Source organism: Artemia sp. Qi Xiang Cuo, chromosome 19, assembly GCF_049724085.1.
Source record: "Artemia sp. Qi Xiang Cuo chromosome 19, ASM4972408v1, whole genome shotgun sequence".
In the NCBI taxonomy this organism is placed as follows: domain Eukaryota; kingdom Metazoa; phylum Arthropoda; class Branchiopoda; order Anostraca; family Artemiidae; genus Artemia; species Artemia sp. Qi Xiang Cuo.
Genome location: NC_142812.1, coordinates 38,822,836 through 38,841,605, shown reverse-complemented (window position 1 = coordinate 38,841,605; position 18,770 = coordinate 38,822,836). Strand labels below are relative to the sequence as shown.

Below are 18,770 nucleotides of genomic sequence, written 5' to 3'. Positions count from 1 at the left end.
TTAGTTAAAAAATACTCCGAATATTTCTGCCCCACGCCCGGGAGCTTTCTCAGCGAAAAAAAAAAACGAACAAATTTCATTTCTTTTATCCATTTTTTTCGTTTTTTGATTGGTTTTTTTTTTTTTTTTTTTTTTTTTTTGAGAAAGGCTCCCGGACGTGAGGCCAAATATTCGGAGTAACAACCTAAACTATGACTCAGTGACCTTCCTGGTTTATAACTGATACATAAGTATAGATCATGGTACGTAACTTTATCAAACATCAAGCGAGTCAATTAGTAAAATGAAGCTTTAAAATAAATGTCTATATTAATCGTTTAATTTGTATGGACTGCGTACTGCGTGACTCTATAGGAACGAATGCGCTACCACGCGGCTTAGCTACCTCTGAAGCTAGGATGCTTATTACACAGGTTTTCGGTAATTTTGAATTGTTTGGCCATCTCAAAATTTTCAAATCCTGTGCCTCCTAGAGAGTGCCACAAAATGACAGAAATAGCCACTTTTCCGTGACATAATCTTTAATCTTTTTTTTTTTTTACTTAAAAGGGACACTAGAGCTGTTAATTTCCGGTCGAACTAAGCCTCTCTCGATTTTCTAGGACTATTGGTTGGACGCGATCACGCAGGAGGAAAAAAAATAATAAACACACATCCGTGATTATTCCTCAGAAAAAAAAAATAATAAAATTCCACATTTTTGTAGCTAGGGCCTTCAACCTCTACGATAAGATTCTTTGACCTGCTAAATCTGATGGTATGGTTTTCATTAAAATCATGCTTTCTTGCTTTTTCGAAAATAAGACAAATTTCCTCTGTCTGGTAGCTTCTGATGGGGAATTTTAGACTTAACGTATTTTCATGTATTAGTTTTTATCAAAACTCCTCTTTTTAGAGTTTCGAGTACTATTAGCCCGTGTCGCTCCTTAATTACATTTTGCTACCACAAACTGTTTAATATTATAAAAAAAGGGGAAAAAGTTAGTATCAAATTCCAACTCAGTCAAGAAAAATCTTCAAGGGATTTAATTATATATTATACCTAAACGAATAGCAGGATTAGATGCCAAAAGGAGGATTATTTCTCAAAAGGATATTAAGGTTCTTTTCATTTTTTTTTTTTTTTTTTTTTTTTTTTTTTTTTTTTGTCAATTGCTTATGTGTTGTTATAGGATTATCTCATTGTTTTGTATTTTCCACTTCCGTGGTTGATTTCTGGAGTAGGTTCTGAATATACTGACTGTTTCTTTGATTTCTTTTGAATGAAGATTCCTTCATATTTAAAAAATATTGTGGTTAAGATTCTTTGCCGTTCTCAACTTTGAGCACGCTTTGTTGTTTACCACACGGAATATTCATTTGGTTATTGTTTTTTTTCTTTTTAATGGCCCTACAATTGTTGTTTTCAAGACTTAATTCTTTGTTTTGCCATGGTTGGTTAGTTCGGCCTTAAAATTTTTCAAGCTTGTAATATGGGTGCTGAGGGGTAACAGTTCCCTTCTTTTTACTGAACTATTAAGTGTAACACCAAGTAATACATTCATATGCATGCCTGTACTTAAGGGTAAGCAGTAATAATGGATGGGAGATCCCCACAATAAAGATTTGTTTGAAGACCTCCCCTCGGAAACTATGAAAGTGATAATCCCAAAATTGTTTTTTATATTCAAGCCACCTCCTCTCCCAGATAAATATTTTGTTGTGTTTTCTTTTTAATGATGATAGTCACTCAGGGATGAATAAAGCATTGCTACTACTACTACTACTAGTAGTAACTCACCGCAGTACCAAGCCACTTGAGTCCAACACAGCTACACACGCTTCTTCTCCATCCCAATCTTTTCAAAGCCTCTCTCTTTACACCCTCCCACGAAGTTCCCATTTCCTTTAAATCTATCTTTATGACTTCTTCCCACCCCAGACAATGACAACCTGCTTTCTGTTTAGCCCTAGACCGTGGGCCGAAAAGGACAATCTTCGGCAATCTGTCATCCTTCATCCGCACAACGTGCCCTAGCCACCTCAACCTTTCTTTCAATATAGCCCTAGAGAGTGGTACTGAACCTCAGTTTTCGTAAAGCCTATTGTTTGAAATACGGTCAGTCAGCCGGGTACCCAGAACAGTCCTTAAGCAATTTCTCTAGAAAATATCTAGCAAATCTTCATCCGCTTTTCGAAGCACCCATGCTTCAGAGCCATATTTGACCACTGTCATCACTGTAGCTTCTAATATTCTAATTTTGGTTTGCAGACGTATCTTCCTATTTTTCCGAACTTTTTTTAACTGTGAAAAAAACACCCTGAACATTGGCTGTTCTACTTTTAACATCTTCAGTGCTCCTGCCGTCTTTGCTAATAATACTACCAAGGTAAGTGAAGTTACTTTCTTGATCAATCTTTTCGTCACCAAGCGTTATCTTTTCATGATCACTTTCTCCTAGCGGCTTAGTCTTCTTCAAATTAATTTTCAAACCTATTCTAGCACCCTGAACTCGCAAAACCTCTAAAAGTTCATTCATTTTGCTCACACTTTCGTCTAGGATGCTTAAATCATTAGAATAATCTAAGTCCAGGAGACTTTTTCCTCCCCATTTGATTTCGTGCTCTCCCATTGTATTTCCTGTTCTCCTTAAGACAAAGTCCATCAAAATAATTCATATAAAGGGGGATAGAACACAACCCTGCTTAACTCCTGCTTTAATACAAAACCAGCTGCTAACCTCATTTTTTACCTTAACCACAGAAGTGTTATTCTCGTACATAGTACTAATCACTTTAATGTATTTGTCTGGTATACCATACAAAGATAAAACCTTTACTAAAGCTCTCCTATCAACAGAATCGAACGCTTGCTCATAATCTATAAAACTGAGGGCCAAAGGTGTTTGACAATTCGGGCACTTCTTAATTATTAACCTAAGAGTGAAAATTTGGTCGATATATCCTCTACCTTTTCTAAAACCGCACTGTTCTTCTCTTAAAACTTTGTCTACAGCATCTCTCAGTCTAAAAAGTATCATATTACTAAGTAATTTGCTACCTACAGAGACCAGAACAATGCCTCGATAATTACCACATTCACTTTTTTCACGTTTCTTATAAAGTGGCTTAATTAAGGTTTTCCTAAAATCGTTAGGTACTTCCCCTTTTTCAAAAATCCTATTCATAATCTTCAGTAACTTATTTCTAACCTCAGAGCCACCACATTTAAGAAACTCATTTATCGCCCTATTAGCACCTGGAGCCTTATTATTTTTTAATGCTTTTAGTACTGTCGCTAATTACTCACAAAACAAATCTTCCTTCACATCCAAGGTATCAAAAACTTTTTCATTTTCCTCTATAGCTTTTCCTGCAAATCTATCTCGGTTTAGCAAATTCTCAAAATGTTCTACTCATCTCTCTTAACTCTTTTCTTATCGCTAATTGTGGCCCCATTCCTATCTTTAATTGAGCCAAGTCCGGATTGACTAATCCCTCTCAATTTATTAACATGCCAGTACAATATTTTACTATTGTACCGTCGGGCTGCATCTTCCAGATCCTCGGCAATTTTATCCATGGCCTCCACTTCACACCTCCTTAGTTCATATTTTAATGCTTTCTCCACTTTCCTTTAGTTTTCGTATCATCCGTCACTCAGATAATTTTTGTACAATTCCATTCTCCTATCTGTTAAATATAAAGCTTTTTCACTAATATTCTTAGCTGCAGTCCTAGCTTTGCAGTCCTAATATTCTTAGCTGCAGTTGCTGAAGACACCTTCAGCAACTTCACAAATTATTTTTTAAAATCATTCCGACCATCTTCCACATTATCAAATCTTAAACTCTGAAGTTTAGTATTCAACTGTTCCTGGACAATTTACCGCAAATTCTCATCCTGGACTCTACCAACATCATAACTTCCCGGGGGGTATTACCCTTCCGAGATTTTAGCTTTAAATTAACGCTTGACATTACTAGATGGTGATCCTTACTTTTAACATCAATAACAGCACTCCTATACCCTAGTATCCTGTATTCATCCTGTCAGGTTCCGGTTTACTATAACATAATCAATAAGGTTTGCTGTCTTACCATCACGTGAATACCATGTTAACTTATGAGCCATTTTATGACCAAACATCGTATTGGTCATAACTAGATTGTTATACCTACAAAATTGCAAAAGTCTGTATCCATTACTGTTTTCTTTTTCTACACAAAGTTTACCTAGGCTAGGATACCATCTATCCCTATTTCTACCAACCTGGGCGTTAAAATTTCCTAGTAAAAACACCATACTTCTACCTGGAACCCTGTCTATTTGCTCCTGTAACTGCAAGTAAAATTCATCTGAGTCACTAGTATCTTTATCAGTCGGTTCTATACTATTATAACTGATACCCTGAGCTTTTTAGTCATAAAATGAGCAATTAGCATTCTATTATTGATACCTTCACAGCCTATACAAGACTTAGCAGATTCCTTATTCATCATGAGCCCTGCTCCCTGTCTATGTACCCCATCCTTCCTGCCTGAGTAAACAAATTCTATATCACCTAATTTCATGCTTCCTACCCCTGGGATATGAGTTTCTGAAAAGTCCAGTTCGGATCGTCTGAATTCGTCAGTCAAAATGTCGATACGATAGTCATTTTTTTACTTCTAAAAACAGGGGTCGAGGCGGAGTGTGTTGTAGCCACCGTCACATTTAGGAGTGCCTTAGAATCAAACAGTTCGTAGCAACAAACTGTAATTCAAGAGTAGCCCCTGTCAGCAATTAAATAAAGACATACAAAATAATCTTTCAAATGAAAGTGAAAACCGGCATTAAAACTTAACCAAACAGGAATTATTCCGTGTATGAGGGAGGTACCCCTTCCTCAACCCTCGCTATTTACGCTAAAGTCTTAAAGTTCTTTAAAGATACTTATCATTCAAATTCGACTGACCTTGTGTTTGAGCAGTCTTTCTTAAAGAATTGTGGCAAAAATTCAAACTTTAGCGTAAAGAGCGAGGGTTGAGGAAAGGGTAAAGCTCGAATTCTTGTCTCTATTCTTAAAAAAACAACTGTTAAAGCCAAGGCCGTATCCAGGGGGGGGGTTTACCCGGTTTGAACCCCCCCCCCCCGAAATTTTTGACAGACTCGAAAATAAGTCGAAAATAAGTCGAATAAGACTCGAAAACTGAGTCAAAAATTAGTAAACCCCCCCCCCAAAAAATGTCAAAAATTAGTAAAACCCCCCCTGAACAAAAATCCTGGATACGGCCCTGGTTAAAGCACAATGGTCGCTCAATTGGATTAACATGTTTTTAAGCACTATCAAACTTTAATGTAACGAACTTTAAATGTATGTTTCCACTAGTCAATTGTGTAAAACTTTTAACATTAGAAATAGCCGTTGCTTCCTTATACTGTGAAAAATGATGTGGGTGAATAAAGGTAAGCTCTACCAAAGCATATTTGGCACATCCACATATGTAAAGTTTAAATCGCTGAAGGCTAATAGCCCTCATTGAGGGGCTAGCAGACATATAACCCTCCAGAGATTATTTTATCTCCTGTAACTTTTAAGCAAACCAGGGACAGTCCACAGTGGGGTCAATTCATGGAAATCTATGAGAGGGGCAAAAAAATTTTCGGGATCAGGATGGTGGACAATTTTGTTGTGTTTTTTCATTTTTCAATGAAAAAACAAAAAAGAACTTTTAATGAAAATATACCACAAAAAAGGGATTTTTCAAATTTAGGAGCACAAAAATCTAGGGTGGGGGGTGGGAACCTTGCCTTATATTTAATAGCGATAACCACAGATTTAAAAATTACCTTTGATATTCCTAGATAAATAATTTTTAAGAGAGCTCCTCGGAAGAGGATTGAATACCCTGAGGTGATATAAAAACCTTTTAGCCCATCAATACTTTTTCTTATAAACTGGTTTGCGTAAATTAATAGGAAGAATATTTAAAGACGAAACTTTTAGATTAATACGAATAATTTGATAGGAAATATACGAAACAGATTTTAAATACTCCAGCCCACTAGGCCAAAAAGGCCAAATAAAGGCCATCATACCTTTGATTAAGTGGAAGCAGTAATCTCCTCGGCCTCATTCCCTCTTCTCTTATTGACGCAGTTTTCTTCTACATATTTGCGTTAATTTTATTATTTTGGTTGTCTCCTCCCCGGAATAGGTGCCCTCGTACGTACTTGTATTGATTAGCCTACATCATAATTAAAGCCAATTGTAACTAAAGCTGCATTATAACTAGATGATTAATAAAGTCTCTTGTTTATTTGTTAAATTGAGAAAATGTATTACTCGAACCGCTCATATGTTTTAACTGACATATAGATTAACTGACACATACTCCCTCCTTAATTCATGAAAACTCTTGTTCTCCTTCCAATTTCTCATCCGTCATTGAAATGACCTGAATCAAACAGTCCGTGGTAACGAACTGTAAGTAAGGAGCAACCCGGCTCAATAGTAACCGAAACTCTAAAAAACAGATTTTAATCGGATTTTTATGCTGATTTCAAATATATAAGTTTCATCAAGTTTAGTAGTACTCATCAAAAGTTACGCGCCTGAGAATATTTGCCTAATTTTCAAAAAAGGGGGAAACACCACCTAAACGTCATAGAACCGTAATGAAAATCCCACCATAAGATTCAACATATCAGAGAACCCTACTGAAGAGGTTTCAAGCTCCTATCTGCAAAAATGTGGAATTTTGTAATTTTTGCCAGAAGAAAGATCACGGATGAGTGTTTATTTGTTTTTTTGTTTCTTTTCCCCAGGGGTGATCGTTAAGACGCAGTGGTCCTAGAATATCACGGCAGGGCTCATTCGAATGTAAATTAAAAGTTCTAGTGCTCTTTTTAAGTGACCAAAAATTGGAGGGCAACTAGGCCCCCTCCCACGCTCATTTTTTTCCCAAAGTCACCTGACTAAAATTTTAAGATAGTCATTTCGTTCAGCATCGTCAAAAAATACAATAACTATGTTTTTGAGGATGATTACTCCACCACAATCCCCGGGAGCAGGGCTGCAAGTTATGAAGTTTGCCCAATTTTTACACATAGTAGGCCTATTGGTTATTGGGAAGCATACAGACGTTTTCAGGGGGAATTTTTGGTGGTGTAGGGGTGGGGTCGGGGGCTACGTGGGAGGATCTTTCCATGGAGAAATTTTTCATGGGGGAAGGGATACTGCTATGAAGGGTCGCTGGATTTCCCAGCATTATTTAAAAAAACGATCAGAAATTAAATCTAAAACAAAACAACAGAAATTATTCCGTATATGATTGGGTTTGCCCCCTAATCAATACCTCGCTTTTTACGCTAAAGTTTTTTTTCGTAGTAGCCTACTTTCATAAGAGCTATTTATTCTAATTAACGGCCTTTGTGATTAAGGGGTCATTTTTAAAGAATTGGAACAAAATTCAAACTTTAGCGTAAAGAGCAAGGTATTGACTAGGGGGCGAACCCTTAATATACATATTAGAAATATATGAATATTCAAGTTCGTTACGGAAGTTATTTCGTAAGTTACGTATATTTATTACTATTAAAAACGTTCGTAAATAAAATTAAAGAACTTTCGAGAAAGCTATTTAACCAAAAAAGTAAAATTAATATGAAAATTTTGTTTTAATTATTCATGTACGGTGAGCCAAAACCAAAACCTTCATTAATTCAAAAACGTTCAGAAGTTAAATAAAAAATAAGTGTATTTAATTGAAAGTAAGGAGCAACATTAGAACTTAAAACGAACAGAAATTATTCCGTATATTAAGGGGGCTGTCCCCTCCTCAGCGCCTCGCTCTTTACTCTAAAGTTTGACTCTTTCTCACAACTTTATTTTTCAAAACAATAAAAAACTCTAGCGTAAAGAGCGAGGCGTTGAAGAGGGGACAGCCCTTTTCATACACGGAATAATTTCTGTTCGTTTAAGTTTTAATGTTGCTCCTTAATTTCAGTTAAAAAAAAACCTTGTTTTTTTTCATTTAATAGGGTTTAAAGACCACGTTTGTGATTAACAGTGCCGAAAACAAAACTTTTTGAAAAAGAAGTTTATGGCTGATCTCCTAGCCAAAGCAGCTATTACATTCTTGCTGGTTAAACGACACTTTGAATAAGTGGTTTTGTGCATTCCTCATGTTTCATTAAGGTATGTCAGAGTGAAAAATGGTTAAATCAATCATACAGCAATCTAAAACCAATTGCTGTAGCTATGGGGTTATTTTATAGCTTGACTTGATCATTCATTTCAATTTCTGTTTGTTTTAGGCCTTATTTATTCATCAATAATAATTTCTGTTTGTTTTCAGTAAAAACTGATTATGCTTTTGCTCTTTTTAGGTTTTAATATCACTTTTGATTTTTTTTTTTTGGGGGGGGGGAGGGGGAAGCTTCTTAAAAATTAATTTATGTTGTTTTTCTGCACAGTTTTATTATGGCTTAAGTACATGGATATTTGCAAAAAAATTTCAGTTTTCTGCTTAAGAGCTAAATTTTTGGGTTTCAGGCAAAACCTGAATATTCATAAACAAAAATGTTGACCAATAGCAGTGTTGCGCAATAATTTTTGATAGTGTGTTCAATTAACATTTTGGGGGGATCGGAATTCTATATTATATGAATTAAAAATGTGTAAAGCACGGTATTATGGTGTTTTAGGGCCATCCTAATCTCCGCTTACCATACTAAGCAATTTTATTCATGTTTGTTGTCTTTAGCCGGGTTTCCTGCTTTTTTTTCCGGGTTTTCGGTTTAGTCGGGTTAGCCGGGTGCCAAATTCATGCACCCTGTAGTTTCCAAGCCGATCAGTTAAAAATTTGAACTACTTGCATTTGAACTGAAACAACGAGCCAAACTCAGCAAATAATATATTCAAATATTAATCTGATGCCTCAAGCACAGGGGGTGGGGGATATGGGAAGATCCTTGGGTAAAAGAGCTATAGGAAGGGACTGGTTGCCATCCAATCCTTTTCGTTTCTTAAAATGGGTACTAGAACTTTTTAATTTCCGGAATAATTTCTTTATTGGTATTTCTGTATAGTATTGGTTTTGGTTTATTGGAAAGCCATTTAACACAAGAGAAGTAAAATTAATATGCAAATTTTATTTTACATATTCAGTGACGGTAAGCCAAAATAAAAGCTGCATTAACTACAAAACGATCAGAAATTAAATAAAAAAAACAATTTTTTTTTAACTGAAAGTAAGGAGCGACATTAAAACTTAAAAGCTGTCCCCTCCTCAACGCCTCGCTCTTTACGCTACAGTTTTTATTGTTTTAAAAAACAAAATTGTTAGAAAGAGTCAAACTTTAGCGAAAAGAGCAAGAGGTAGAGGAGAGGATAATCCCTTTCATATACGGAATTATTTCTTCTCGTTCAAGGTTATAATGTTGCGCCTTGCTCTCAGTTAAAAAAAATTGTTTTTTTTATATTTAATATTAGGTTAGATTGAAGATGCTTCTATATCAAGCATTTTCATCAATCCAGTGACAGAAATACGCTACCCACATCCAATTGTTAAAAATCGTAACATAGGCTTGTTAATTTTAATTGAATTCAGGTATCGTTTCCGTTATATCTTATACATACCTCTATTTACTCGTGGACACAGTTTATATAATTAGCAGTATGATCTTTCCCTATCTTACCCATTATAAAAACCCGGACCGAGGTGCGAGTGCTCCAGAGAACCTATAGACAACAGTTTATAGAATTAGATAATTTTATAGTTTATAGAATATAGATAATTCTATAAACTGTGCTATAGACAAAGAATAATCACCTACGGAACAAGTACTGACAAAACCACTTGGCTGGCTCAACCAATAAGTGCACAAATAAGTGGGAGGAGCTTTTTGTTCGCACCGAGAATGAAGAGCCAGAAATCATCTGCGGTAAACTTACTGGATAATTATATAAACTGTGCTCGTGGATTAAGTTGCTCCAATATAGGGGTATTAAGTTGAAACAAGAGTGACGTATGTCAAAATGCGTCGGAAATATACAATATGGACTATGTAATTGCACATTACGGGGGTTGGTGGTAGAGTAAAGTGAAGCGCTTTTAGGAATGATACTTTAACCCTGACCCCCCTAATGTGCAAATATATTTCCCAAATTATATATTTTCCCTGCATTTTTTCATACATCAGTCTTTTCTTTCAACTTAAAATCTGTATAAATACATTTCAAACTGTTGTATAGGTATAATAGAAAAGATTCGAACTCAGATAGTTCTAACTGGACCATCAATGACAATTGAATAATCTGATAGCCAATTCTACGAAATCATCGCTAATGGAAAAGGACTCTTACATATTTTCGACACCGTAACGTTGATATTACATGTTGATAAAGCATTCAAAACTCGCCAAATCAATTGATAAAGAGAATAACAGCACAGACCGGTACAGCGATCGATCAAATGCTCGGTATGTTTATTTCATTATCAGCAAATGCAATAAATACATACTTGAATTTCCATATTCCAATATATGCCTTGTTTGGAGCGCAATGTTATCTTTTGCATAATAAGAGAGATAGTAATCTTGGATAATTTTTTACAGGTTTCTTGCATTTTATTGCTATAAAACAGTTAATTGGTTAAATTCTGAGTAAAATTAAATAAAATAAAACAAGTTTTTTTTAACTGAAACTAAGGAGCGACATTAAAAGTTAAAACGAACAGAAATTATTCCGTACATGAAAGGGGCTGTCCTCTCCTCAACGCCTCGCTCTTTATGCTAAAGTCTTTTGTTGTTTTAAAAAATAAAGTTGTGAAACAGCCAAAGTTTTGCGTAAGGAGCGAGGCGTTGAGGAGGGGACAGCACCTTTCATATACGGAATAATTTCTGTTCGTTTTAAGTTTTAACGTCGCTCCTTACTTTCAGTTAAAAAAACTTGTTTTTTTATTTAATTTCTTAACTTTTTTTTAATAAATGCAGCTTTGATTTTGGCTCACCGTACATGAATAATCAAAATGAAATTTGCACATTGATTTTACTTTTTTTTGGTTAAATGGCTTTCTCGAAATTTTGTTTTGACGTAACTTACGAATTAATTTACGTAACTAACTTCTCAATCAATCTATCAATCAATTTATTCAATCAATAAACTTAACAAAATACACTTCAATATAAACCCCCCCGTAAGGCTCTATGGCCAGGAAAAAAACAGGGGAGAAACAGAAATGAAACAAATACAGAAAGAACAAAAACATTTTCAACATCATACATTCACACGTTTAAGAGACTCAACACAAGAAAGAAAGAAAAAAAAATCAATAAATAAAAAAAATCATAAAAAGCAATGATCCACACAAAAAAAAAGCAAACAAAAAATTATAAAACCAAAAAGCAAGCAGGGGACTAACAAGCAACCGATTTATTCCGCGTGGACCACCCTATGATCAATCAATCATTCATTTTATTCAACCAGCAAATTTACGACAAAAACACATCAATATAGAAGCCCTCATAAGGTTCTATGGCCAGGAAAAAAAACACCGGAAAAACAGAAATGGCATAAATACTAAAAAAAAAAGAAAAAAAAACCAAAAAAACAGTCTGTTCAATATAATGCATTGCATTTCAACCTTTCAAAGACGCAACACACACACACACACAAAACAAAGAAGAGAAAAAAAACAATAATTAAAAAACCCAAACAAAACGCGATTTTATGAGACCCCTCCCCCCCCCAAACAAAAAAAGGAAAAGATGTAGGACAATCCAATAAATTAAACCAAATTCTAAATATATATTTGAAACCAACTCACAAAAAATATTAGACAAACTCAGTACCCCTCACAACAAGTGTTTCCAACCCAGGCTAGTGTCACCCCCCCTCCCAAATAGTAATAATAAAATTAACAGAAATATATTTAAACATGAAACATCAAGACATTAAAAAATTTCTTAAGATATTTTTGAAAGTACCAACCGAGTGACATTCTTGAGCTGACTCAGGTAGGTTATTAAATAAAAAAAAACAAGTTTTTTAAACTGAAAGTAAGGAGCGACATTAAAACTTAAAACGAACAGAAATTATTCCGTATATGAAAGGGGCTGTCCCCTCCTCAACGCCTCGCTCTTTACGCTAAAGTTTTTTATTGTTTTAAAAAATAAAGTTGTGAGACAGAGTCAAACTTTAGCGTAAAGAGCGAGGCGTTGAGGAGGGGACAGCCCCTTTCATATACGGAATAATTTCTGTTCGTTTTAAGTTTTAATGTCGCTCCTTACTTTCAGTTTAAAAAACTTGTTTTTTTTATTTAATTTCTGATCGTTTTTTAGTTAATGCAGCTTTTATTTGCATAAAAATTTTACTTTTCTTTTGCTAAATGGATGTCCTTACAAATTAACTTACGTAACTAACATCTATATTCGTATATTTTTCTTCTGGCAAAAAATACAAAGTTGTAGATTTTTGCAGATATGGAGTCAAAACGTATATGATAAGATTTTCTGAAACATTGTATCTGACGGCGTGATTTTTATTAAAATTCCTTCACTTGTGCAGGATGTTTCCCCCCCTTTTTAAATATTAGTTAGCTTTTAACAGGACCCTCGTCTTTGAAGCGGAACACTCAAACTAATAAAATTTTTATATTTAGAATCACCATTATAAACACATTCTTTTGATACATTTATTGACATAAAAATTCCGTTTTTAAAAGTTTCGATTACTATTGAGCCGTATCGCTTGTTTTTTTATTGTTTTTTTTTATTACGTATACGTTATTACGTATATGAGGGGGTTCTCCCCTTAGTCAATACCACGCTCTTTACGTTAAAAGTAAAAAACAATTTTAATTCCCAAACCTCTGAATCACAAAGGCCGTTTAATTACAATAGATAGCTCTTTTTAAAACACTAAAAAAACTGTAGCGTAAAGTGGGAGATATTGATTTGGGGGAGAACCCCCTCACGTACTTTATAATTTCTGTTTGTTTTATGTTCTAATATTCCTTCTTACGTTTCAGTTGAAATATAATTATTCCGTATATGAAAGGGGCTGTCCACTCCTCAACGCCTCGCTCGTTACGCTAAATTTTTTTTTTTTTTTAAAAAATAAATTTGTGAGACATAGACAAAATTTAGCGAAACGCGGGCGGCGTTGAGGAGGGGACAGCCCCAAACTCTGAATCACAAAGGCCGTTTCATTAGAATAGATAGCTCTTTTGAAAGCACTAAAAAAAACTGTAGCGTAAAGAGCGAGGTATTGACTTGGGGGAGAACCCCCTCACATACGTTATATTTTCTGTTCGTTTTAAGTTCTAATATTACTTCTTAAATTTCATTTTAATTATAATTATTCCGTATATGAAAGGGGCTGGCCCCTCCTCACCGCCTCGCTCTTTACTCTAAATTTTTTTATTTTTTTAAAAAATAAAGTTGTGAGACAGAGTTAAAATTTAGCGTAAAGAGCGAGGCGTTGAGGAGGGGACAGCCCCCTTCATATACGGAATAATTTCTGTTCGTTTTAAGTTTTAACGTCGTTCCTTACTTTCAGTTAAAAAAACTTGTTTTTTTTTTAATTTCTGATCGTTTTTTAGTTAATGCAGCTTTTATTTGCATAAAAATTTTACTTTTCTTTTGCTAAATGGATGTCTTTACAAATTAACTTACGTAACTAACTTCCATATTCGTATATTTTTCTTCTGGCAAAAAATACAAAGTTGCAGATTTTTGCAGATATGAGCTTGAAAGAGGGTTTTCTGATATGTTTAATCTAACTGCTGGATTTGTATTAAAACTCCGTACCTTGGGCGTGATGTTTCCCCCCTTTTTAAATATTGAGTAAATTTTTACAGTCCACGACCGTTTGATGCGTTATACTAAAATTTAAGTAAGCATTATATTCAGAATCGGAATTATAAACACATTCCTTTGATATATCTGATGACATCGAATTTCCGTTTTTAAAAGTTTCGATTACTATTGAGCCGTATCGCTTGTTTTTTTATTGTTTTTTTTTTTTATTACGTATATGTTATTTCATATATGAGGGGGTTCTCCCCATAGTCAATACCACTCTCTTTACATTAAAAGTTAAAAATATATTTTATTCACAAAACCCTGAATCACAAAGCCCGTGTAATTACAATATAGTGCTCTTTTGAAAGCACTAAAAAAAAAAAAACTGTAGCGTAAAGAGTAAGTTAGTGACTTGAGGGAGAATCCCCTCACATACGGTATAATTTCTGTTCGTTTTAAGTTCTCATATTCCTTCTTACATTTCAGGTGAAAAAACTTGTTTTTTTATTTAATTTCTGCTCGTTTTTTAAATAATGCTTGGAAATCCGGCGCCCCCTTCATCGCCCTTTCCCTTACCCCCAAGAAACATCCTCCACGGAAATATTCTCCAGAGTAACCCCCTCCTCTAGCCCCTCCCCCCCCCTCCAGAAAAAATCCTTCCTGAAAATGGTTGTATACTTCCCAATAACCAATAAATAATGCTGGCAAGTCCGGCGCCCCCTTCATGGCAATTTCCCTTCCCCCATGAAAACTTCCTTCATGAACAGATCCTCCAACATAACCACCGACCCAACCTTCCCTCCCACTACCAGAAAAAAAACCTCCTGAAAACTTCTGTATACTTCCCAATAACCAATACTATATGTTAACATTGGGTAAAGTTCATAACTTTTAGCCCTCCCTCTGGGAACTTCGGGGATTAAGTCATCCTAAAAGACATATTTATCATATTTTTGACCATGCTGAACAAAATGGCTATCTCAAAATTTTGATCGGGTGACTTTAGGAAAAAAATAAGCGTGGGAGGGGGCCTAGTTGTCCTCCATTTTTTTTGTCACTTAAAAAGGGAGATAGAACTTTTGATTTCCGTTCGAATTAGCTCTCGCACGATATTCTAGGACCACTAGGTGGATACTATCACCCCTGGGAAAAAAAAACAACAAACAAATAAACACGCATACGTGATCTTTCTTCTGGCAAAAAATGCAAAATTCCACATTTTTGTAGATAGGAGCTTGAAACCTCTACAGTAGGGCTCTCTGATACGCTGAATATGATGGTGTGATTTTCATTAAGGTTCTATAACTTTTAGGGGGTCTTTCCCCCTTTTTTTAAAAATCAGCCAAATTTTCTCAGGCGCGTAACTTTTGATGGGTAGCACTAAACTTGATGAAAGTTATATATTTGAAATCAGCATTGAAATCTGATTCTTTTGATATATCTATTGTTTCTAAAACCCGTTTTCTAGAGTTTCGGTTACCATTGAGCCGGGTCGTTCCTTACTTACAGTTCGTTACCACGAACTGTTTGATTCCAAACGATATGACAAGCAGTTAATGGATTAAAGTCAGACCTCACCAATGGAGTAAATAAAATATTAATATTCCTTTAATTGTGAAGATGATGCGAAGACCCATCAGTGACGAAAGAAGGAGTAGTTTGATGGGCTGTGGGAAAATCACCATGAATTTGATGAAAAGTGAAAGACGCACACGAAAGATTGTAGAGAGACTGCAAATCAAGTAATAGGCTAGTTGGGTTAGTTTTAGTACAATTTGTTTCCTGTATAAGCCTTCTTGCCTTATCATATAACTTAGAAAGTGGTTTCAAAAAAGAAGAGAAAGTTGACATCCATATTGTAGCGCAATAAGAGACGTAGGACTGAACTAAGCAATGGAACAGAATTTTTAAAACTGATTCAGGGAAAATGGGTTTTAACTTCCTCAAAATTCCAAGATTCTTTGAGATCTTCATATTAATTAGTCCAATATGATGTTTGAATGAAAGATTTTCATCGAGAAGAACACCGAGAAATCTTATAGATTGTTCCTTAGGTCTACTGAGAGAGCCTCTTGAAAGCCGGATATTAGATAACACAGGGCACACCAGAGATGTACGGGAAAAAAATAAAAAAACTTGACTTAGCAACATTTAGGGCAAAGAAATTTGAATCAAACCAAAGAACGACTCTCTCAAAAAGGTTAGCTAATTTGGGAAGCATCTCAGACTCAGTTCTTACTACAGTTCCAATGGTACTGTCATCAGTGAAAGCAACGAGAGTGTCCACATCCTGCGAAAACGATCGATTTTTTTTTAGCATTGAAAGATTCAGGATGACATAGGCGACAGCAAACTGTAGGTTTTTGATTCATAACCGCAACTATAAAGTCATTAACATAAACCAAAAAAAGAAACGGTCCAAGAATAAAACCTTGAGGAACACCAAACTCAACTTCAGACGAAAAGTGGGAAAGGGAATCTACGGAGATAGTTCTACCTGACAAATAGGAATCAAACCAAGCATGAGCCTGTCCTCTTACGCCATTGTGTGATAGCTTATACAGCAGAATCTCATGAGTTAAAGAGTCAAAAGCCTTACGGACATCTAGGAATATAGCTGCAGGAATCAAACCAGAGTCAAGCGCGGTGTGGAGAAAATTTCAAAGACTTACACACGCATGCTCCGTAGAATGTTTAGCTCGGAAGCCAAACTGAAAATCATGTAAAAATCTTTTAGCCTCTAGAAAAGCAAGTAGACGGGAAAGCATGGTTTTTTCAAAAATTTTGCTAAAAACAGACAGCAAAGATATAGGACGATAATTGGCTGGGTCACTTCTTGGTCCACCTTTATATAAAACAATTACTCTAGCTCGCTTAAGAGAACTGGGGAAAATCCCATTTTCAAAAGAAAGATTTATAAGCTTTGTCAATGGAGAAATAATTGAAGGAAGAATGAACTTAACTACCATAGTTGGAAAATAGTGAGGGAAACTATATTCGTATGTTTTTATTATGTATATAAGGGAGTTTACCCCATAGTCAATTCCTCGCCATTTACGCTAAAGTTCGAATTTGTTCGATTCACAAACCTTTGAACAACAAAGGCTGGTTAATTAGCTCTTTTGAAAGTACTAAAGAAAACTTTAGCGTAAAGAGCGAGCTATTGACTTGGGGGCAAACCCCCTCATATACATAATAATTTTTGTTCGTTTTAAGTTTTAATGTTGCTCCTTACTTTCACGTGAAAAAAACTTGTTTTTTAGTTAATTTCTGATCGTTTTTTAAATAATGCTGGGAAACCCAGAGCCGACTCTGTGTCCCAAGGAAAAACCCTCCATGAAAAGATCCTCCCCCGTAAACCCTTCCTCTGACCCCCCCCCCCCCACCGAAAATACCTCCTGAAAACATCTGTATACTTCCCATCAACCAATACTAGGCCTATAGGTAAACAATGGACAAAGATCATAACTTGCAACCCTTCCCCCGGGAACTGTGGGTGATCAAGTCATCCTCAATGACATATTTATTAGATTTTTGACCATGCTGAACAAAATGGTTATCTCAAAATTTTGATTGGATGACTTCGGGAAAAAATGAGCGTGGGAGGGGGCCAAGTTCCCCTCTTATTTTTTGGTCACTTAAAAAGAGCACTAGAACTTTTAATTTCCATTCGAATGAGCCCTCTCACGATATTCTAGGACTACTGTATCGATATGATTACCCCTGGAAAAAAAAGAAAAAAAAAAAAAACGCATGCGTGATTTTGCTTCTGGCAAAAAATACAAAATTCCACATTTTCGCAGAGAGGAGCTTGAAACTTCTATAGAAGGGTTCTCTGATACGCTGAATCTGATGGTGTGAGTTTCAATAAAGTTCTATGACTTTTAGAGGTTGTTTTCCCCTTTTTTCGAAAATCAGGCAAATTTACTCAGGCACGTAAATTTTGATGGGTAGGACTAAACTTGATGAAACTTATATATTTGAAATCAGCATAATAATCTGGTTCTTGTGATGTATCTATTAGTATCAAAATTTCGTTTTTTAGAGTTTCTGTTACTATTGAGCTGGGCCACTCTATACTTAAGCTGTTTGATTCGCATAAGCGACGTTTAGTAATATAAAACCATAAGAAAGTTGTTTTTGAGTTAAAAACGGTAGAATATCATTTGGAAAATATAGGTTACGGGCAAACCTTGGATGTAAATTTCTACTGAATATGGCTGACCGCTAAAGGCTGGGGCACCCAGAGCTTACACATTTATGCTCAAAAAGGATACACGATACAGAAAAAGGCACTACTAACTGTTTAGACAAAATATCGGAATTTAGGTTCTAGCTGAAAGCCCTTACTGTATGTAGGACGGCCAGTGAATCTATTGGGAAAGAGGCATTTGCTTCCCTGGATTTTGAAAAATACCCTTTTAGTATTTTTATTGAAAAATGATTTTTTTCTATATTTGAATTGAGACGGTTGAAAAAAACAAAAAAATTGCACCCATTCCTTGATTTTGAAAAACCTATTTTTAGCCCCCCCCCCCCTCCTATATTTTCATAAATTGACGTCACTGTGATGGCAGAGGGCCTTAATTGCGTTAAGGCTCATGTAAGAGGCACTAAAGCTGACACTCCTAAATCGAATTACCTATCGGACTCTTATAAGGGCTCACTTTTTAAGAACACTCTTTCGGACATATCCTACAAAAGTAAGGGTAAGTATGTGTAACATCATCATTGAAAGGAGGTTTGAACATTATAGAATAGGCACTTGCACAAAAATAATATCCTGGTCACATTACGAATGATTCAAGTTTTGAGGGGGACTTTACAAAAAGGGGAAACAAGCGTAAAAATATTAAAAATTATGAGGCGCCAGAAGAATTTCGAAATTTTGAGAAAGGGGAGGGTAGGTCTGAAGGCCCCCAACCGTGATTATGTGAGTGGCTTAGAGTATATATACATGTGCCTTATTGCTAAAATACATGTCTGAAATAAGATACGTA

At 35.3% G+C, this 18,770-nt stretch overlaps 1 protein-coding gene and 1 long non-coding RNA gene across 2 annotated transcripts in view; one reads left to right on the top strand and one right to left on the bottom strand.

The window, feature by feature from the left end:
* LOC148940821 (uncharacterized) overlaps positions 1-18,770 on the bottom strand; it is an 89,357-nt gene that overhangs the window by 61,999 nt on the left and 8,588 nt on the right. The window lies entirely within an intron of this gene.
* LOC148940820 (uncharacterized) overlaps positions 2,137-18,770 on the top strand; it is a 45,487-nt gene continuing 28,853 nt past the window's right edge. The window contains exon 1 of the long non-coding RNA XR_016143382.1: positions 2,137-2,369. This is a non-coding gene — a long non-coding RNA (uncharacterized LOC148940820). The remainder of the gene's footprint in view (positions 2,370-18,770) is intronic.